We start from the raw sequence: 24,028 nt of genomic DNA on the forward strand, positions 1-24,028 counted from the left end.
ATAATTCCCGTTTCTTTGCCTGTTAGTCCTTAAAAAAATATTACTTATAAGATCCATGTTTCCGTGGCTTATTGGTCCCTGAAAAATTTTTTTAAAAATTCCCATTTCCTAGACTGTATGTCCGGGGCTTCTTGGTGCCTAAAAAAATTCTTTAAAATTTCCCATTTCCTAGACTATATGTCCCTGAAAAAAATACTCTTTAATACAACTTCCTTTGACGATCTGTAGGTCCTTGCACAAATATTCTTTGAAAATCATGGTGCATAATCTACAGTTTTTAAAAAGTACTTAAAATGATGATATGTTGGTCCTTGACAAAAATTTTTCACTTTTCTTGATAATTTAATCTTTAACAAATATTTTTAAAAATTCCTTGTTTTTTAATGGCTTGTGGGTTCTGGAAAAAATATTGTTTACAAAAACAAAGTTTCATAGTCCGTTGTTCCTTTTAAAAATATTCTTCAAAAATTTTTCTTTAAAGGCCTTTGAAAAAATATTCTTTAAAAATTCAGGTTTCTTGGTCTGTTGATCCTTGAAAAAACAACCCTTTTTAAAGCATTTACGTTTCTTGGTATGTCGGTCTTTGAAAAAATATTCTTTAAGAATCCATGCTGGACAATCTGTTGGTCCTTGAAAAAAAATATTGATTTAAAAAACACTTTGGATGAGAAAATCGTGCTTTAAAAAATCCACATTTCTTGGTCGGTTGGTCCTCCGAAAAATATTTTTTATAAAATCAACGTTTGTTGGTCCTTACAGAAAATCCTTAAAATTCTTTAAAATATCCACATTTAAATTTTTTCCATAAAAAATCAACTTTTGTTGGACTTTTGAAAATTATTCTTTAAATAACTATAAATTGTATACTTTTCGTACACGTTACAGTAGGAATTTCCAGCTTCGTCTCCTTATCTAAACGCAACGCATTCACAGTTATCCTAATATCAACATTCATACCCAGGCTATATATTAAATTGGGTACCATTTACCACTTTTCGTACACATTTTTGTACCCATTTCCAGAAAGACCTTTATTTATAGTAAATTTTATTTTAATTTCAACATTCCACCTTTTTCCATTTTTCCCATTCCCAAACCCAAATTGTACCAAATTTTGTACCATTTAGTACGGTTCTATTTCCTAAACTTGGTTTTCACACTAATTTTCTTACTCTACCTTTATCCAAATTTAGTGCATTTTAGTAATTTTGCTATATTAATTATTTGAATTCCAAAAAAACTTTTGATTCATCAATCCTCTATACAACCTCAAAGACCCTCATTTCAAATTTCAGATTTCCAGCCCTTTCCCTTCCCAAAATACCAATTTGCGTACATTTTGGTACGTTTTTCACATTCCATTTCCATATATCAACCCTATTCCCAATTTTAAAGATATCCAGCTCAATCTCCACCTCATGATCCCAATTTAGTACCATCAGGTACTTTTGGAACTTTTTATTAAATATTTTTAAAAACGGCTTCAAATGTTTACCCCACCTCACAAAAAGTGACCCAAATGCCATGTTTTATATTGCCAGCTCTATATCTTCCCAAATTTACAGAATGTTGTACCATTTAGTACTTTTCGTACGTTTTTAGTACATATTTCCAGAACCACCTTCAAATCTGAATCCTACACACTCTACACGCAACAGTGATCCGAATATAAAATTACAAATTTCCAGCTACATCTGCTCACCCAAAATGTACCAAATTTAGTACCATTTAGTACAGTTCTTAGTCTCAGTACAAATTTCAAAAAAAAAAAAAAACAACCTCCTTATATCTCACACTAGTTCTCCAACTTAATTCTTGTAGCAAATGGGTATATTTTGGCGCTATTCGTTCACATAATACCAAATGTAAACAAACATGGTACTGTTCTGTACTTTTAGTACACTTTTAATTCTAAGCTCAAAGAAAGTGCATCTTTAGTGCATCTATCCTACAACCCATCAACGACCTTCATCCAAAATTTTATAATTCGACTTCTATCCGTTTGACTAATAAAATGGATAAAATTTTGAGTAGATTTTAGTACTTTTATTACACATACAGAATATATAGTATCCTATATCCTCCACCTGGCTCTAAGCTACTCGTCTCACCAATTTTCAGCCATATTTGTTAAGCTGCAGAAGGAAACGAAATGGACCCATAGTTCCTGTTGATGACTTCCATCGAATCACAGACTTAGTTGATTTATATATGTCCGTTCGTCCAGCTCTCCGTATGTCTACCCATATATTTTTGTGAACAAAATGGAGTACAGTAATAATATGTGGTATCGGATATTTCATTCAGCTCAGTAATGTGAGCCAAATTTTATCGAGATTGGGTTAGATTTGGATATAGCTCCCATATATATCTTTATCCGATATCAGATTTATTGTGCACCAAATGACTAATATCCGCCCAAATGGACCGAATCTTGGCAAGTGCTTCAAATTTGGTGAAAGTCGTTTCAGATATAGCTATAGCTCTCATATATATGTTTTAAGCCCCCCCGGGGCTTAAAATGTACTTCACAACAATGCTATTTGATACCGGACATCAGATGCAGCTCGAGTTTATCGATGCAAAGTTTATCGATGCAGCTCGAGTTTATCAAGTTTTATCGATATCGGTTGATATTTGGATATAGCTCGCATATATATCTTTATCCGATTTCAATTTTATTGTACACCAAGTTGGCAATATCAGTCCAAATGGAGTAGATTTTGTCACATCAAAACAAAATTCAGTCTGGAAGCATTATTTTTATACCCTACAACACTATGTGTTGGGGGTATTATAAGTTTGATTGGGCCAGAATTTATGTAACACCTCGAAATATTGGATTCCCATATAGGAAAGTATATATGGATCTTCCTAGCTCGCCGAGCTGAATCGATCTAGCTATGTATGTCCGTCCGTCTGTCCATGTTAATTTGTAATCACGCTACAGGTCGCAATTATGGCCAGATCCTTAAGAAATTTTGCACGAAGGTGGAGTTAGGGTCAGAATAGAAGCCTATTTCTTTTGGAGATGATCGCCAAATGTTTAGGGGTTGAAATGGACCAAAAACTGAAAAAATGTCGGATTTTGAAGTAGCCATACAGGTCGCCATTATAGACCAATCGACACGGAATTTCGCATGTAGCTAGAGTTTAGGGCGGGGAAGAAGCCTACCAATTTATCCAATGACCACGGATAGTATTTAGCGGGTAAAATAGACCATATCTTTTGTGTTGAAAAAATGCAAAATTTTTCATTAAACCGCGAATATTTTAAATCCCTGCGAACTCACAAAGCCATGACAAGGTTACTTCTGACCTTTACATTGATGTTATTATCCAACAAATCGGATATATAGCAAAATATGTGCGATATATATGTCTATCAAAGAAGATATGCTTGAAAGATCTATTTTATATCGAGAACGGCTGAACAGATCGCATTTATGGCCCGATCCTAACGAAATTTTGCATGGGGATCAGATGAGGGTCAGAATAGAAGCCTACTTTTTGGAGATGATCGCCATATATTTAGGGGTTGAAATGGACCAAAAAACTGCAAAATTGTCAGCAGGTCGTAATTATTGCCCGATCCTCACGCACATTTGAATGGGGGTTACCGGGCATTGCAAAAGCCAAGCAGTTTTGGATGGCCATCCAAAAATATTCAATGTGAGAAATGCGAAAATGTCCATTCCATTGACTTTTTGGAGAATTCACAAATACAGGAAAGACGCACTTCTGACTATTTCGTTAACGCTGATTTCGTTAAAGAATATAATCAAATGTAGATGCGTTTCAGTCAAAAACTAATAATAAATGTTAATATTTTACCACTTCTGAGAGATTATAGGTCTTTGGGAAATATTGGTTCCAGATCTAGGAAGACCATTTACGTGCAACATCTTCCAATAAATTGGAAATGAGAAAATTGGTTAAAGTTGCTATTATTCGAAAATTAGAGAACGAACCCTGATGGTTTTCTTTTATTATTTGTCACAATATCTTGAGGAATTCTTTCGAGTATCTCGCCTATTTAATTCGTTTATTATAGTGCTGTAGGGTATTCAACGGTCGGCCCCGCTTGACTGTAGCCTTTGCTTACTTGTTTTTTTTTTAATCGCTTAGGATATGGCCATATCTCCCTTACATATGTATCATCTGATTTGGTACTTAAGTCCCTCATGTTCGTAATATGCGCCCCACAACAATAATATTTGGTGCCAGATATCAGATAGAGTCCAGAAATGCCTCCCTCAAATTTTATCGAGATCGATTCAGATGTGGCTCCTCTATATATCATCCGATTTTACGGTTATTGTGCACCAAATATGCAATATCTGCCCAAATTGGAATTTTTCAATTCAATAAAATTAGGTTCCCATACGAGTATATCTGTCGCTTTTTAACATATTTTGTATAAATATGAATAATTTTTTATTTTATAGCTTGGTTTAATATTTGTTTACCAGAGGCAATTTAATTAATTTTTTTTTTAATTCAAAATATTTTAAAAATGCCTTTCCCATTTAGATGATCACAAAAAAATATTTTTAAAATTGTTTCGTATGGGCCTTCAAATTTTCTACATATTTTTTTATTCTTAAATATAATTCCCAAAATAAATACCCCAACAAAAGCCCCCTTGGTCTATGACTAGTGTTTGTTTATACATTTTCTGCTCATTACTGTCGGCAGATTGCCCATAACTGATAAGAAGTAGGCATTAATATCATCATCACAGGCAACACCAGCCACAATGCTTAGATTCACATTACCGCCAAAATGCCAAGACAGAACACACATATCCGGGGAGAGGGGTATGGAAGGGAACCTCGAAAAACCCCCACATGACAATTATGTCACCAAAACCAAGTAGACACCAAAAAACTGTGCGGTCATTCACAGTTTACCGAAAAATCATGCAGACACACAAAAATATAACTTTAAAGCCTTGCCAAACTGGATTTTCGGTGCTCAAAGAAAACAAGAGTCACACACACACACTCTCGCATAAATTGACATATTATGTGTTAGAGTTTAACTCCATTTTAAGTGACACGCTCAAGACAAGTGCCAAAGGTGTTGGTGTGGCTGTTGCTGTTATTGATATGCCTCATTATCTTTATCTCGGCCAATGAATCTCGTGATTTTGTCCAACCGAAAACTGGCATACGAGCGGATTTTTGTAAACGTCATGATTGTGACAGGCGTGAAATTGATTCTTAATCCATTCATCATAAACATTTTTTGTCGATGCAGTGTTGAAAGCTGAAATGACTAATGATTTACATAAATATTACATAAAGAGAAATAAAAATAAATCAAGAGTAGTAAAATGTTTTAAAAGAGAAACCTTAGACTCTTAAATCGACAATTTTGTAAGGGATAATTTTTTTTTATTTTTTTTATATATATATATTTATTTTCTTTTTATTTATTTATTTATTTATTTATTTTTTTTTTTTTGAGGAATGTTTATTTTGAGGGTTTTTTCTTGAAGCTTTAACCTGGGGCTAGTTTCTTCATCCATGAATATTTGAAAATATTCTCTTCAAATTCAAATTTTCATAATTTTTTGCGTACCCTCCACCATAGTATGGAGGGTATATTAAGTTTGTCATTCCGTTTGTAACACCTCGAAACATACATTTTAGACCCCACAAGGTATATATATCCTCGATCAGCATAGCATCTGAACGACATGAAGTAGGTTGATAATATTTTACTCAAATGTATATTATGTTTGCATGACTTTTTGTATTGAAAATGGGCCATGTAGGTCCACGTTTTGGTATAGCCCCCACATAGCGGCACGTCCCGATATTTGGTATTTTGATGATTTTAGCAATATTATCCACCGGAATTGTTTCAAATTTGGTATTTGAAATTCGTAATAGATACACTAGCCTATGACAGAGAATTGTCTGTGGAGGTCCACGTCTTCATATAGGGCCCATATATCAGTACCTCCCTATATTCGGTATTTTGATGATTTTAGTGACGTTATTCACCGTTATTATTTCAAATTTGGTATTTGAAGTTCGTAAGGGATACTACAGCCTAAGACTGAAAATTGTCTGTGCAGGTCCACATCTTCGTATAGCCCTCATATAATGGTACCTCCCGATATTCGGTATTTTGATGATTTCAGCAACATTATTTACCGAAATTGTTTCAAATTTGGTATTTGAAGTTCGTAATGGATACTACAGCCTATGACAGAAAATTGTCTGTGCAGGTCCAGGTCTTCGTATAGCCCCCATATAATGGGACCTCCCTAATTTCATTATTTTGGTGATTTTAGCGGCATTATTCACCGGAATTGTTTCAAATTTGGTATTCGAAGTTCGTAATAGATACTACAGCCTACGACAGAAAATTGTCTATGCAGGTCCACGTTTTGGTATAGCCCCCATGTAACGTCACCTCCCGATATTCGGTATTTTGATGATTTAAGCGACATTATTTAGCGGAAATGTTTCAAATTTGGTATTTGAAGTTCGTAATGGATATTACAGCCTATGACAGAAAATTGTCTGTGCAGATCCACGCCCCCGTATAGCTCCCATATAACAGTATCTCCCCCAATATTCGGTATTTTGATGATTTTAGCGATGTTATTCACCGGAATTGTTTCAAATGTGGTATTTAAGTCCGCAATGGATGCTACAGCCTAGGACAGAAATTTATCTATGGAGGTCCACGTCTTCGTATAGCCCCCATATAACGGGACCTCCCTATATTCAGTATTATGATGTTTTTAGCTACATTATTCACCGATTTATTTCAAGTTTAGCTTTTGAATTTTTAATGGCTTATGACAAAAGTTGCCTATGCAGGTCCACATCGTCGTATAGGCCCTAATATAATGGCTACATTCGGTATTTTTATAATTTTAACAGAATTTTTAACGGATTTAATTTTTTTTGAAAATTTCCAAATTCGTTCCAAATGGTGGAGGGCATTCAAAGCCGAACTTACGGCTTTTTTTACGTGCTTTTTATTATATAAAGTTTTCACAGAACAATAATCTAGCCCTGGAATATACATTGAATTTCGAAATCGAAAAATAAAATTTGAAATTTTTAAATTCACATTTCAACAACTCGGGCAACAAATTCCCAACTTCCCATAAAAAAAATCTACAAATCTTCTTTCCTTTTATTTAAACAATTTCCGGCGTTGCGCATTTTTTTCTTATTTTTTTTTCACTTTATTTATTTTATCTTGGTTGTCATTTGATCTAATAAAGCCAATTTTAATTGCGTCTTATTTCTTAAACAACTGTCTGACATAACATTTCAGCACAAATTATTTCAATTCTTATGTCAGTTTCACAAAAAGAAAAAAACCGCCTACACTTCAAGCTAAGTTCTTAACGCTTAACGCTCAAATAAATGAAACATTTCATAGTAACGAAATTAGGATGGTAACATCATCATCTTCATCATGCCCGCCAGTTGGAGCGGCAGCAGCTATATCAACATCACTTGTGTCATCATTTGAAACAGATGTGCTTAACTTCTACAACAACAACAAAACCAATAAAAATGAGCATACACAAGTACTTCCATATGTCTCGCGCACACAATAATCCCACTCACATCTGATAGCTAGCTTAAAAGCATAAATGTCAGCCATTCATAAATTTTATTTTGTGATGAACAGAAATGGAAGTTCAGCGGCAAAATATGTGGCAGAGGCAAGGCCTTTTTTAGGGGAAGTGGAAAAAAGGCCAGAAAATAGGAAAAGATTCAAAAGAAATAGAGTAAAGAGTATTTTTGTTCTTGGAAAAAAAGGATTTGCTTCTATAGAAAATATGGATTTTTCTTCTATAGAAAACATCGGATTCTTCTTTTATAGAAAAAAATCGGATTTTTCTTCTATAGAGAATAAACGGATTTTTCTTCTAAGAAAATTCGCATTTTTCTTCTATAGATAAAAAAACAGATAGAATAGAAAGAATAACGGATTTTTTCTGTAAAAAAAATTGGACTTTTCTTTTATAGAAAAATATCGAAAATCAGTTTCACTAAGGATTTTTCTTCTAAAAATATCAGACCCCAGTTTCACTGAGGATTTTTTTTTCTACAGAAAAAAAATCGTGCCTTCTAGAGAAACAAATCGGATTTTAGTTTCAATGAGGATTTTTCTTCTATAGAAAAAAATCGGACATCAGTTTACTGAGGACATTTTTCTATTCTAAAAATATTGGGATATGCATACATTTACAGAAAATCGAACATTTATTTCCAATTTTTTTCAAATAATTGTTAATCAAAATTTTACCCCTTTCTGTGAAAGCTACGGGGAGCGAACCGATAAATTCCATATTAATATTAGATCCCTGGAGAAAGAGAGAGGTATTTAGTTTGAAAAGAATTGCCGACTTGTTTCGCAAAATTATGAAAGATGTAAATCTTCAAAATTTTACCCCTTTGTGGGAGGAGGTACCTGAAGGGGTGGGCTAGATCCTGCTTCGAACCAGGTCCTTCTTTAGTAAACCAATTTTGATATGTGAAATTAAAAGAGAATTGGATGCTCATTTCGCGTTTTGTGAGATTCATGATTAATCCAAATGTTGACCCTTTGAGGGTGAGATACCAGAAGGCGTAGACCGATACATCCCAGTTTTATATCAGATCATATGCTAGCAGAAATATTAGAATGCGTGAAGTTTGGAATAAATTAGATGCCTGTTTCGTATTTTATTGAGCGTTTTAATTATTCCAAATTTTAACTCCTTTGTGGGGGAGGCACAAGAAGAAGGGCACTGATATATCCCATCTTTACACCAGATTTTGTGTTGGTATAAGTATTGGATTGTACGAAATTTAAAGCGAATCGGATGCTTATTTCACATTCTATAAGGGATATAATTATTCAAAATATTAACAGCTTTGTGGGGGAGGTACCACAAGGAGTGCACAGATATGTCGTATCTTCAGACCGTAACTTGAGTTGGTAGAAATTTTGAGATGTGTGAATGTTGAAGTCCATGGGTTTATTATTAATTTACATTTTATAAGAGAGACGTTTATACAAAAAGTTAACCCTTTATGGGGGAGGTACTTGATGTATTGGGCCAATATATTTTCGCACCTGATCTAACACTGAAAAAAATTTTGGGATTTGCTAAATTTGCTCAAAATTGTATGATCTTCTCCTGTTCTATATTTCTGTGAAAATTTTGATCTTTTGTGAGGGGAATTCTAGATAGAATGTACCGATATTGCCCATTTCCGAACTCTATATATGTTTGATTATAAATTTACGAGTTTGGAAAAAATCGGATATTTTTTTCGAAAGTTATCGCCTGCACCCAAATAATGACAGACAGATCGACTGTAGATTGATTCCGAATAGCCTGAAACGGATTTGGTCCAAAGAGGCCAAGGGCCTCAAACCGATAAATCGATGAGACACGTATTGGCCATATCAAATCTGTAGCCATTTGACTGAGGGTATAAAAAAATCTATAAGAAAAATATTAAATTTTTCCCCTGAGAATTTGGAATATTTTTCCATAGGAAAACAAAATCAATCAGAGAATTGTTTTGTTTAGAAAAAAAATAGTAAGGGTTTACTGGGAATTATTTTTAATAAAAACAAATCGGACATAGTTTATAGATAATTTTTTCCAAAGCAAAACAAGTCAGCATCGTTTACTTGATATTTCCTTAATAGGAAACCATGAGCCTCAGTTTTCTTAGGATATTTTCCTATAGAAAAAAAAAATAATTCCCGTTGACTGAAGATAGTGTCTTAATGGCAGTTTCTGAACCATTTTCTATGAAAAAAAAAATCCTCAGTGACTGGAGTTGATTATTTCATTATAAAAATAAATTCTCAGTAGACGGAGGCTGAGTTTGTTTTTTTTTTTCAATAGAAAAAATCCTCAGTGCAAAAATTGAGTTTTTTATATATTTAAAAAAATCCTCATGTTAATTCTGTCAAGGTTGTTATTGTTATAATTTGTTGCTATATCAGTAAAATACATAGAATAAGAATGTTCCATTCACGTCTCTTAGACTTGAACCAATTGTGTGATAAATAAACATTAACACCATGCATATACATACGTATAGATTAAAGATAAATAAAACAATACGAATATTTATGAATATACATGGGCTTAGCTAAACATGAATTTAGAAGGGGGTGTGTTTTTTTAAGAAAATATATTTTCAAATACTAGCTACAATACCTACACAAAGTTGTATGGAGAATTCTCCTTTCAAGGCTGGGAAATTCAGCTTATCTCTCCGAGAGAGGCCTTCCCTTACCCCTTTCTCTCACTAAATATTTATATAATAAAAAAAAATATTATTTATCATTCTTCTTTGGAAAATAAAAATTCACAGAAATTTCTTTAATTGTGCGTGGTTTAGCTCAATTTATAAACAACGCCATTAATAAAACCAAAAACAACAACAACAAAATGTAACGCAATATTTACTTCATTTGCTGGCAGTCAACAGTAACATCATTAGCTTTATGTTCATTAGTAACATGATTATCAGCGGCATTAAAAATAATGAAGCTTAATAAAGATCATCATCATCATCGCCATGAAAACTCCCCTACATATAAGGAATGTTCCCCAATGATCATTACCCTAATCTTCATTGGTCTCGTCTCAGATGTGTGATTGTGTGGGTTATGCGGCACGCACTAATTTACGCTTTTTTTTCTCTTTTGGGGACACTTGTTCTAAGACCTAGAAAACTCAATTGATAAAATACCAGCAACAGCAACGCAACTAGTCCAGATGAGGAATTGAAATGTCTGCTAAGTCGGAGCAAATAAGAAATAAATTCTAAAGATGACGACGACATCGACCCGACATTCAAATTGAAGTCATGAAGCCATCCATCCAACGTCCACAGCGCGTAATTATGAATGACGGGCAATAGGCTTGATAAAAATGACAACTAACATTGCGACACATTATTCATTGCCTTACCCAACAGAAATGTTTTTGTGGGAGTGGTGGAAGATGGATAGCAGGGGAGGGAGAATTGAAGCAGGGGGAGTTAGCAGATTTGAAAGGCAAAATTTTATAAAGACAAAAATGTTGGATACAAATGAGAGTTGTTTTGCAATGGAATTTTTTTATTACAAACAAAAAAATTGTACGCCATTGGAAACTCGGCGGGGCTTGAACTACCTGGTTCTACGTATTTTTAGATACTTGGATTTTTTTAATATTATATTTTTATAACCTATTGAGAAACTTATTTCTATAAAAAATCATGTGCAGCTACCAAACGACCTTTTTTATAAAAAAAGTATCAGTTTCTTCTAATGAGTATTTCTTCTTTATAGCAAAAAATTAGCCTAAGTTTGAAGAGGATTTTTAAAATGTCTCAGTAATCTAAGGTAAAATTTTTTGTACTATAATTTTTATTATTTTATAAAAAATATTATATTATATATTATTGATATTGAATTTTTGCTACTGCAAAGAAATCCTCAATAAAATTAGGCTGATGTGTTTATGCCCCCAGTCATATTGCTAGAGAGGCCGTATCATTTGATTCGGCCAAAACGTGCCTCATCGAAATAATGGCTTCAGAGCCTAGGTCTTTTTGGACCAAATCCGTTTGAGGACATTTGGAGTCGATCTAGAGGTATTCGTCCGTCTGCCTCTCTGGCTGGCTTATACGCACGATAACTTTCGAAGGGAGCATCCGATTTGGTTCAAACTTGATATATCGTAATATTATTGTCAAACTTGGATTGAGTCGGAGAAGAGCAAAATAGATGCACCCCCTCTGGTACCTTCCCCACAAAAGGTCACCATTTTCATAGAAAATAATTGCCCGTAAAGATCCAGAGAGGAATATCAAATTTTAATCAAACTTCGCAAATCCTAGTATTCGCATCAGTGCTAGGTCAGGTGCGAAAATGGACAATATCGGCCCATTCAATCTGGTACCTCCCTCAAAAAAGGGTGAAAGCTTCCGACCGAAATGAAGTAGGTTGATAAAATTTTACTCAAATGTATACTATGTCTGCCGGACTTTTGGTATTGAAAATGGGCCATGTAGGTCCACGTTTTGGTATAGCCCCCATATAACAGTACCTCCCGATATTCGGTATTTTGATGATTTTAAGGACTTTATTCACCCGAATTGTTTCAACTTTGGTATTTGAAGTTCGTAATGGATACTAAAGCCCAAGGCAGAAAATGAGCCATGTAGTGCCACGTCTTCGTATAGGCCCCATATTACGGTACCTCCCTATATTCGGTATTTTGATGATTTAAGCGACATTATTCATCGGAATTGTTTCAAATTTGGTATTTGAAGTACGTAATGGATACTACAGCCTATGACAGAAAATTGTTTGTGCAGATCCACGTCTTCGTATAGCCCCCATATAAGTGTACCTCCCGATATTCGGTATTTTGATAATTTAAGCGGCATTATTCACCGGAATTGTTTCCAATTTGGTATTTGAAGTTTGTAATGGCTTGTGACAAAATTGCATATGCAGGTCCACGTCGTCGAATAGACTATAACGACGGATACATTCGGTATATTTAAGATTTTAACCAAATTTTTAATGGATTTTATTTTATTGAAAATTGACAAGTTCGTTCCAAATGGTGGAAGTTATTCAAAGTTCGGTCTGGCCGAACTTACCGCTTTCTTAGTTGTTTCGATAGAAAAATCTATTTTCTATGGAAAAAATTCAAACCTCTTTTAACGGGGCATGTATTTTCTTAGGTCTTGCATAATTTTTGAATTCTACAAAATGCGACTAGATATTTTTTTTTTTTGGATATTCTTTCTGTGGGTATTCAGTTTACGGAGCTGGTTAAATCTGAATATTTATTAATTTATCTATTTTTTTTTCTGTTTTTTTTTTTTTTTGGTAGAAAAAAAAAATTCCCTAATCACTTCGGAATTTTTCCTTTAGAAAAAAATTGTTTCTCAGCCACAGGAGAATATTTTTGTTACAGAAAAATTATTGTAAAAGTCTTCCCTGAATAGAAGACTCGAGGGACTACCCCTAAAGACTTGCTGAAGATCTTCCCCACATTGAAGACCTGCAGGTGATATTTATATAAAAACTCAAAGAAAATGTATATTTTATTTATAGACCACCTCTTAAATATTTCCCATCTATGGAAGTGTTTTCCCATCTCCCTTTTCTGTGTTACCCTTTTTTTTGGCAGAACACTCTCCACTTCGCATTACATCATTACATGGTCATAAATTTTTGTTGCAATATTTTTATGGCAAATGCCATAATTAATATCGTCTCTCATTATGACATTTAAAATAAACGGTCGCCTAATCGTTTTACAGGCTACGTTACGTTGGCTACAAAATTGCAAAAAAAGAGGGAGAGAGGAAAATACTAGAAAATAGAGGAAAACAGAACGAACGACTTTACAAGTGTGAACGAGGTATTTAAACATTTTAAATAGTTTTAAATTAATTGTGCGAGCATACGTTAAGTGCCATGGCAGTCGGTCGGACACACAACCACAACCAGGGGGGAATGGTGGGTTGGTTGGATGGTTGGTTGTAGCGATGGTGGTATTTTGCATTTTTGCGCAAAAACGGGTTGACAAATGGGGAGCAGCATTTGGTGGCTGGCTGGCTGCTGGTGGTGGTGTTGGAGGTATGCTGCTGCCCCGGCTGCGTTTAGCTTGTCATTATGCTCAAGTGTTGTGTTCACTTTTTTTTCAATTGGGTAGTTCTTTGACAAACAGTTTACACGGAACATGTGTGTACACTTAAACACTTTCGGAAAAAAAACACACACACACACTCACGCACACGACAAGTATCTGTAATGCCTGCTGCAATCTGGCCATAGACAGATCCTTGCCACAGGTATTACGTCGTCGTTTCTCCTGAAGCCATATATTGATATGACCTAAAGTGTAATTCATTCCAAGAGATAGATGAGATGAGAGCCAGGGCTCACCATGCTGACAGCTAAAGGGAAGACCGGTTTTGCATAGACTCTGTCCGTCTGTCTGTACGTCCTCTCTAGGCGGCAACCGTAACATCTTGGTCAACAATGACAACATATTTATTGCTTGTTGGCTGGCTGGTCGGATGGCCGGATGGCTAGCTGGCTAGCTAACCCCATGAATCTGCCAAAATCATCAGCATCAGTGATGAATACCGTCATCATTAGCATCAGAGTGAACAACACACGGCAACACAATTAACAATAGGGATGGATCAACGTATGGCGAACAAATCATTCGGCCGGTCGGTCGAATTGTCCGTCTGTCTGTCTGTTCGCCTGTGTGTCTATCCATCTGTCTATCCGTCCTTTAGCATGTCGGCATCTGCGTCACTCCATCTGTTGTCGGTTCACTGGCATGACACTCACAACTCTTTCAGTTTGGCCGATTGGGTGGCGTGCTAATGTGGCAATCGGTGCTGCAATAGCTGGTGCTAAACGCATTCAGACCCCCAATTAAATGCAGCTACAAACAAGATTTGTGGCTGCCACGTCATCTGTCTTAATTTTGTTTGGTTCTCTTTTTTTTCATTGCTGTTTTGTCAGGGTTCCTTCCTGAGCCCTACATGGCCCGCATGGCAGATAACAAGCGCAAAATAAGCAAAACAAAGGTGAGGCAGCCAGCAAGTGAGTGAGTACTCAGAGTGAGTGTGTGTGTGTGTGAATGTGGTAGCAGACATCTATAACACTTTGTTGTAGTGCAGATTTTACATGTTTTCCGCAAGATTTGTTGCATTTGATTGAAGATTTTTTTTCTGTCGTCGTCGCTCGTTTGGATTTCGAAAACAAAATTTTTCACATTAGGGAAATTATTTTCGAGATAATTTTTAGAAATTGAAATTTATGGGTGTATTTTTGGACAGTAATATGTCAGGATTTAGTATTGAAATTAATGGGATGCAGGATGTTCTTGGGATAAGAGAAATATATGCTAATATTTTTTTGAAGAAAATTTTTGACAATATGTAATGGGTTATTTTTTTATTTTTAGAAGGAACGTTTTTTAAGGATTTTTTTTTTATTTTATTTATTTATTAGAAATAAATTTTTAGTAATTAAGGGAAATATATGTTTCCTTTCCTGGAAATAACTTTTTCCTTTAGAAATAGACATTAAGTCATTAGATGAATTTTTATAAAACATACCCATGCATTCTTCTGGAATTTTTCTGCAAATTAAATTTCATTACACGCAAAGACTAACCTTTTCAGTGAAAACAAATATTAAGGCCTAATTTTATTCTCTAAAAAAAAAAAACACTAGAACTTTAAAAGAAAATTGTTTTTTATTTTAGAAAAATTGTCGGGCTCTGAGGAGAATCGTTCGATCCTATAAATAGTATTTGTGTATGGAAAAAATCCTCCGACCTTAAAGATAACTAGTTTTGGTTGAAAATGTCGAAGATGACTTTCCCTATGGAAAAACACTCTGCACTGTAAAAAATCTTCAGAACCTGTTTATATAATATTTTAATAGAAGAATATGACAAAAATTATTAGGTTCCATTTTATTCTATAGAATTCCTTAATGTTTTAGGGAAAAAATATTTTGCCTTTTGTTTTGGAAAATGTGGTCAGTTCTTGGGCATAACTATTTTAAAAATCCCCGGTTTCTGAGAAGAACCCTGAAATAATTGTACGTTTTTTATTACAGAAAAACACCCCACTTTCCTCAATTTTTTGTTATAGAAAAATCTTCAGTATCCCGCGTGGGCTTTGGGGAAAATCCTTAAAACCCAATGAATATTTTTTCCAAAAAAAATCAGGACAATAGGTTAACTTTACACTATAAAACAAGTAACAAAACACCTACATTCAGCCGGGCCGAACTTTTAATACCCTCCACCATTCGGAAGAAACTTGACAATTTTTTTAAAAAATTACGAAAAGTACCATAATAACTTTATTCGAAGGCTTTGCGAAGACGTGGACTTGCCTAACGTAACGTAATTTTTTGTCATAGACTGCAGAAGCCATTATAAACTGCGAATACGAAATTCGAGTGAATAATGTCGCTAAAATCATCCAAATACCGAATATTGGGAGGTACAGTCCTGCAGACATAGTACATATTTGAGTAAAATTGTATAAACCTACTCCATTTCGTTCGGAAGCTAAAGTGATTTCCACAGACGGACAAACAGACGGACGGACAGCGCTAAATCGACATAGAATTTTATGCTGATCAGGAATATATACATTTTGTGGGGTCTAAAATGTATATTTCAAGGTATTACAAACGGAATGACAAACTTAATATACCCTCTATACTATGGAGGGTGGAGGGTATAAAAATATCTCAAAGCCTTAGAAAGCCTTTTTTACGAAAAAGTATTTCTCAGGATCTCTGGAGGATTTTTTCATATAGAAAAAAAAAATCCTCAAGGCGGTAATGAGACATTTCATATGGAGGAGAATTCTCAGACTGAAAATAGTATTTTCATATTGTTAATGAGCATAACTGGTTTCTGAGTTAAATTGGAAGGATTTTCCAAAAAATAATAAAATTTTATGGTGTTGGGAAGCCATTCTTGATAGGAACATAATTATAAAGACCAAAGGACATTTTTCTTATTGGAAAAAATTTCCCGAATCCTGCGTGAGATTCTTTATATATTCTCTTGACCAACACAAAATATAATTTTAAAAGGAAATAATTGTCAGGGTCTGAAGGAGGCGTTGAACTTCGTTAAGATCTTTTTTTTTTCAAAAATCTTTTCAATTCCTAAGGATCTTGGACGGTCTTTTTTATAGCAATTTATTTCTCAAGGATTTGCGAAGGATATTTCCCTATCTAAAAAATTTGAGAGAGAGAATTTTTTCTGTGGGTCAGATACATTTTTTATATAGGGCCAAATATCTCCAGTTTTAAAAAATCCTATAAAAAAATTTTTATCCTCTGGAAGAAATTTCCTCAAAATGCTGTGTACTCGAGGACTCGAAGGACATTTAGGGTTATATTCCTGAATTTGAATTTATTTATTTTTTGTGGATTTTTTAAAGCTGATATTGCAGACCTTTCTTGATAATTTCAACGAATTACACGATATATTGGCGGAATTTTTCTTACCACATTCTTCGCCAAACCTTCCTGATAATATTCCTATTTCTTTTCTTATTTTTTCCACGTCCTTGTGTCACCAGTTCAATTTGTTTTGTTTATTTTTTTACATCTCCCCAATTTGTATTTTGTTTAATTACCACTCGGTTTCCCATTGCCCAATTATCCTTTAGTGTTTCCATTTGAATATTTAATTATCCTCCTCGGAGGGGATCTTCAATATTCATTTAACCTTTCCATCACACTTAAGAGGCTATAAATCATCGGTAATAAGAAAAGATATTGTAAAATATTTTTGTCGTTACGATTTTTTATTTCCTTGCCATGATACGGCGCCGTTAAGATGACAACCCCCTTGATGGGATTTATCCCTGGTCGGATTGTTTATGCTGCCACAACACTTAAGGATAACGATAGGAAATATATCACAGGATGACAAAGTAGAACAAAAAAATATCACAACATCTTCGTTTGGCTGCTGCTGTTATATAATGCAGTGCTCTTGGTCCTGTCGCATTTGATGAGACGTTGGGAGATGTAAATCATGTTGGATGGTTGCCTGGATAACGGAATGCGGACAATTCAAATGGAGCTGTTGTACGAATGATGACGTTGATACTGGAAATCGTTGACAATGATGACACTAAGGATCTGCCGTGGCTCTAAACAACAGAGACGGCGTCGAAAAGTAGTGTTGGTGTTGTTGCTGTTGTCAGGAGATAGCTTAAGCTGTAGTTTTTGACAATGCCATAAAATGTAACAATTTATATCAAGTGTTTTGCATATTTACAATGGCATTTCTTGTACAGAGAAATAACGAGAGAGGGGGAGAGAGAGAGAGAGAGTGAGTGATACAAAGCAAAACAATATCTCCTCTTCGAAGTGAGTCGACCATTAAGGAAAAATCAGACACCAGAGAAATATGTATTTATGTACGAATGTGGCCAAGTGAACCAGGAAATTGTTAAAGGTAAAAAATCATTTGGAATCGTAATGAGATGACAATGCCTGGGGAAAAAATAAAAAATATTACAGCAAAGGATTTATTTGGCCTGGGATTATGGTAGAGAATATTTGAGAGGTTTTTGTTATTTTCCTTGACACTTTGTTTATTAATATTTGTTGTTTCACCTGACACTTTGTGGTCTCGGCCATTGAGTTAATGTGGGGGGCAAAAAATATTTCGTAATGGGCAATTTTTAAAATTAAATAAATAATTAAAATTAATTCATATATAAATATGTTCTCATATTAAAATTTATATATATTGTAGGCCCTTTTTGACTGGCCAATCTCCTGCCTGGGTTTCAGTTTTTTTTTTTTTTGTTATTTTCAATTGCATTTTAATGAGGTTAAACATTTTAATTAAATCCGTATTTCATAAAAGCCACACACATTAATTAATTTCAATTATTAATGGCTTATAAGTGAGGTGAAAATCTATTGTTTTGTTATTTAAACAAAAATGCGCACACACACGCACACAGGCATAACAACTCTCTCTCGTTATTGATAACAAGTGGATTTATGGGGAGCAGAAGAGAGCATTTTTAATAATGGCAAAGTAGGAACAAATTGATATTGACAGGGGTATGGAACAGTATTTGGAAATCAATATATACAAAAACAATTTTTCTCTTTTCTGAAGAAGATTTAACCCAACAAGTGAACCTTCTGGAGGTCCGTAGAGGATATTTTCTTAAAAAAAAACTTAATGTAGCATACATTTTTTCGGAAACATATTCCAAATTTTATAAGGTTTTTTTATTTCAAAATTTTGAACATTTTCTGAGTGGGGAAGGAGCTGATATATCCCATATTCAAAGCAGATCTTGGGATAAAAAATGTTGGCATATGTCAAGCTTGAAAAGAATCACAGACTTATTTCGCAGGTTATGAGAGATATAAGTATTGACACTTTATGCGGGAGATACCATAAGGAGTGGGGTAATATATTCCATCTTCATATCAGAGCTTGTGCTAATAGAAATATTGGAATATAAGAAATTTAAAGATAATCGGATGCTTATTTCGCATTTTAAGAGCGTTTCAATTATTCAACACTTTGACGCCTTTGTGGGGTAGGTACCAGAAAAAGGGCACCGATATATACCATCTTTACATCAGATATGGATTTAATAAAAATATTGAAATATGTAAATTTTGAAAAGAATTGGAAGCTAAATTCGCTTTTTATGAGAGATATAATTATTCCAAATTTTGACCCCTTTGTGGGGGAGGTAAAAGAAGGAATAGACTGAGAAACTCCATCTCCACACCAGATTGTGTGTTGATAGATATATTGAGATATGTAAAATTTGAAGTAATTATTCAAAATTTTAACCCCTTAGTGTGGGAGGTTTCAGAAGGAGTGATCCGATACATCCTATGTTCCCAAGAGATCTTGTGCCAGTAGAAATATTGAGAAATGTGAAATTTCAAGCAAATTTGCGTTTGTTATTAAAAATTTTGAACCCTCTGTGGGGGAGGTACCAGAAGGAGTAGTCCAATATATTCCATCTTCACACCAGATCTAGTCTTGGAGGAAATAATGGAATGTGCAATACTTGAAGGTAATTGGCTGCTTATTTCGTATTTTATGAGTGTTTAAGTATTCCAAATTTTGACCCCTTTGTGGGGGAGGTACCAAAAGGAGGGGACCAATATATCCCATCTTCACACCAGATTTTATGCTAGTGAAAATATAAGAATATGTGAAATTTGAAGAGAATTGGATATTTATTTCACATTTTATGAGCATTTTAGTTATTCCAAATTTTGACCCCCTACGAGGGAAGTACCAGAAGGGGTGGTCTGTTTAAATCTGAATTCACACTAGATATTGTGTTGATAAAAATATTGAAATGTGCGAAATTTTGAAAAGAATTGGATACCGATTTCGCATATAATTGGGAGTTTAGGAGGGGTGGGACCGATATATTCCATCGTCACGTAAAATCATTAGCCAGTGGAAACATTGAAAAATGCCAAATTTGAAGAGAATCGAAAGCTTATTTCGCATTTTATGGTCATTTTAGTAAATAAAAATTTTGAACCCTTTGTGAGGGAGGTACCAAAAGGAGAGGACCAATATATTCCATTTTCACACCAGATCTAGTCTAAGAACAAGTAAAGGAAGGTGTGAAATTTGAAAAGAATTGGATATTTATTTCACATTTTATGAGCATTTTGGTTATTCCAAATTTTAAACCCCTCTATGGGGAAGGTACCAGAAGGGGTGGTCTGTTTAAATCCAAATTCACACTAGATATTGTGTTGATAGAAATATTGAAATGTGCGAAATTTGAAGAGAATCGGATACCGATTTCGCATATAATTGGGAGTTTAAGTTATTCGAAATTTTGACCTCTTTGTGGGGGAGGTGCCAGTGGTGATGGGCTGATATACCCCATCTTCATATCAGAGCTTGTGCTGGTAAAAATATTGAAATATGTGAAATTTGAAAATAATCGGAAGCTTATTTCGCATTTTATGAGCGTTTAAAATTTTGAACCTTTTATGGAGAGGTACCAAAAGGAGTGGTCCGATATATTCCCTCTTCACACCAGACCTAGTCTTAAAGGAAATATTTGAATGTGTAAAATTTGAAGATAATTGGTTGCTTATTTTGAATTTTCTGAGCGTTTTACTTATTCCAAATTGTTACCCCTTTGTGGGGGAGGTACCAGAGGGGTGGGACCGATATATCCCATCGTCACATAGAATCTTTAGCCAGTGAAAACATTGAGAAATACCAAATTTGAAAAAAAATCGGAAGCTTATTTCGCATTTTATGAGCCTTTTCATTATTCGAAATTTTGTGGGGAGGTACCAAAAGGAGTGGTCCGATATATTCCATCGTCACACCATATCTTGTGCCAGTGAAAATATTAAAAGATGTGAAATTTGAAGAGAATTGGATATTTATTTCACATTTTATGAGCATTTTGGTTATTCCAAATTTTAACCCCTCTATGGGGGAGCTACCAGAAGGGGTGGTCTGTTTAAATCTAAATTTACACTAGATATTGTGCTGATAAAAATATTGAAATTTGCGAAATTTGAAGAGAATCGGATACCGATCTCGCATATTATTGGGAGTTTAAGTTATTCGAAATTTGGACCCCTTTGTGGGGGAGGTACCATAAGGGATGGGCTGATATATTCCATATTTATATTCGAACTTGTGCTGGTAAAAATATTGAAATATGTGAAACTTGAAGAGAATCGGATGCTTATTTCGGTTTTTTTGAGCGTTTTCATTATTCAAGATTTTAAACCCTTTGTGAGGGAGGTACCTGACGGATCAGATCTTGTATTGATAAAAATATTAAGATCTGCGAAATTTGAAGAAAATCGGATGTTTATTTTGGACTTTATGATAATTTTGGTTATTCAAAATATTTAATGATTTGTGGGGGAGGTGCCAAAAGGAGGGCGTCAATAAACTCCATTTTCATACGACATCTTGAACTATCTGAAATATTTTAATGGGTGAAATTTAGAATAAATTGTAGGCTTATTTTGAAATTTATTAGCGTTTCAACTATTCAAATTTTTAACCCCTTTGTGGGGGAGGTACAAGAAGAAGTGGCCCTATATGCGTCATCTTCACAGTAGTTTTTGTATTGGTAGAAATATTGATATATGCCAAATTTGAGGACAATTGGACTCACATTTCTCACATTTTATTAGAGTTATAATAATTCAACATTTTGACCATTTATGGGGGAGGTACTTGTGGAGTGGGCCGATATTGTGAATTTCCACAGCTGAATTTGCGCTGATAAAAATATTGGGGTTTGCGAAGTTTGTACAAAATTGTGCGATTCTTTCCTGTTCTTGGAGGTAAATTATTTTATCTGAAAATGTTGACCTTTTGTAGGGTAGGTACCAGAAAGAGGGTAGGTAGTCGATAAGTTTCATAATAATATAACGATGTACCAAGTTTGGACCAAATCGGATACTCCCTTCAAGAGTTGTTGTTGTGCGGTAGATCGTCTGTAAATGTCCTGAAACGGATTTGCTCCAATGAAACATAGTATAAAACCAAAGAGACCTAGTCTAAAATCAGATAGACCTTGTCTAAACCTGTTATTTCGATTTTTGGCTATATCAAATGATATGTACCGTGTGAAGTCATATTGCTTAGGGTATAAAAAATCGTTATGTCCTGCGAGTGATTTTTCGTAAAGGATAAATATCTTCAGATACTGGAGACGATTTTCTCCTTAGTCTAAAAATTTCCACTTGTTTTTAAGATACACCTTATTCTAAAAGAAAAAAATCCTCAGGCGCCTCCAGGCTTAACACAACTGAAATCAAAGCACATGCCTCAAACTCTTTCCCCAATGATCGATTAATCTTGTTCCACATATGTCCCCTGTAGTCCTCCATCTACACCATCATATACATTTACTTAATTTTTCTCTTCATTTACACAAGTCTTGCATTAACTCAAATACGGGAATCTGATACCAAAAAAGCAAGACAACATACTCATGCTAAAGATATATTCCCATATATCCTTGCAAGGACAGGTTTCCTTTAATCCCTTAAGTAACTGAAAAAATACAAATAACAAATACGTGGAAATATCCTTTTACTACCATCCCGTCCATACCAAAAAAAAACAGAACACATTCCATCACCTTTTTAATCAAATGGAGGAAAAAAGGCATATTCACTCACGTGACACATACGGCTAGACAGTTAACATGAAAATCTTATTAAGCGCAGTTAAGCGTGTGTGTGTGTTTGTGAGTTTTACCTGGAGAAAAATGAGATACTGGTGTAAATGTAACTAATGTGAATGATGATGGTTCTGGTTCTGGTGATGGTAATGGTAATGGTGTTGGTGTTGTAATTAACAAGTAACTTAGACATTTACATGGTTTTTGGTTACTCCCTAATCAAGAAATTACACAAAGCAAAAAAGTTTTCTGCTCAGCTGGAAAGGTTGGTAGACAGTCAAAAGGCACACACACATACATACCCATTCTGAGAAGAAGAAGAAAAGTAATGTAGAATTATTTGCCAGCCGAAGGTGTTTAAGGATGAGAGATTAATTAAGCCATGTATGTAAATATGGTGGCGATAGAGTAACAAGTGATAAACAGTGGGGCCTTTTAAAATTGAACGTATAAAAGGGGTTTTCACTAAAGTGTAGTAAAAGTACTAAAAGGTACTAAAAATAGAATCCATTGTTTTGGTTAAACGGATAGAGGTAGAATTATCAAATATAGGATGAAGGCCGCTGATGGGGTGTAGGATAGATGAGCTAAATATGCACTTTTTTAAATTCAAATTGAATGTGTACTAAAAGTACTAAAAAGCACTTTGTGTACTAAAAGGTACTAAAAATACGATGAATAAGTATGGTTCGAACGGATAGAGGCAGAAATGTGGGAGTGTAGTGGGGTAGATTCACAAAATATGTACTCTTTTAAATTCGATCAAAAAGTGTACTAAAAGTACTAAAAAGCAGTATATTTGGTACCATTTGGTATGTGAACGCATAGAGCTAAAATGTAGACATTGGAAAATGCAACAAAAGCAAAAAAACGCCATAATTTTTACATTTCATACCCTCCACCATACTATGGAGGGTATATTAACTTTGTCATTCCGTTTGTAACTCATCGAAATACTCATGTCAGATTCAACAAAGTATATATATTCTTGATCAGCGTAAGTCGATTTGGCGATGCCCGTCTGTTTGTCTGTCTGTTGTAATCACGCTATCTTTCGAACGAATTGAGATAGAAGGCTAAAATTTTGTACACGTGTTTATTTTTCCAGCAGGCAGGTTAAGTTCGTAAATGGGCCATGTAGGTCCACGTCTTCGTATAGCCCCCATATAACGGTACCTCCCTATATTCCATATTTTGATGTGTTTAGCGACATTATTCACCGGAATTGTTTCAAATTTAATATTTGAAGTTCGTAATGGATACTACAGCCTATGACA

The 24,028-nt window shown here is 34.5% G+C and overlaps 1 protein-coding gene across 1 annotated transcript in view; it reads left to right on the forward strand.

Moving 5' to 3' along the window:
• Positions 1-24,028, forward strand: part of LOC101894211 (mucin-5AC) — a gene marked incomplete at its 5' end in the record, with an annotated part of 234,375 nt that overhangs the window by 45,708 nt on the left and 164,639 nt on the right. The gene's annotated exons all lie outside the window — the stretch shown is intronic.

Source organism: Musca domestica, unplaced genomic scaffold (assembly GCF_030504385.1).
Source record: "Musca domestica strain aabys unplaced genomic scaffold, Musca_domestica.polishedcontigs.V.1.1 59, whole genome shotgun sequence".
NCBI lineage: Eukaryota > Metazoa > Arthropoda > Insecta > Diptera > Muscidae > Musca > Musca domestica.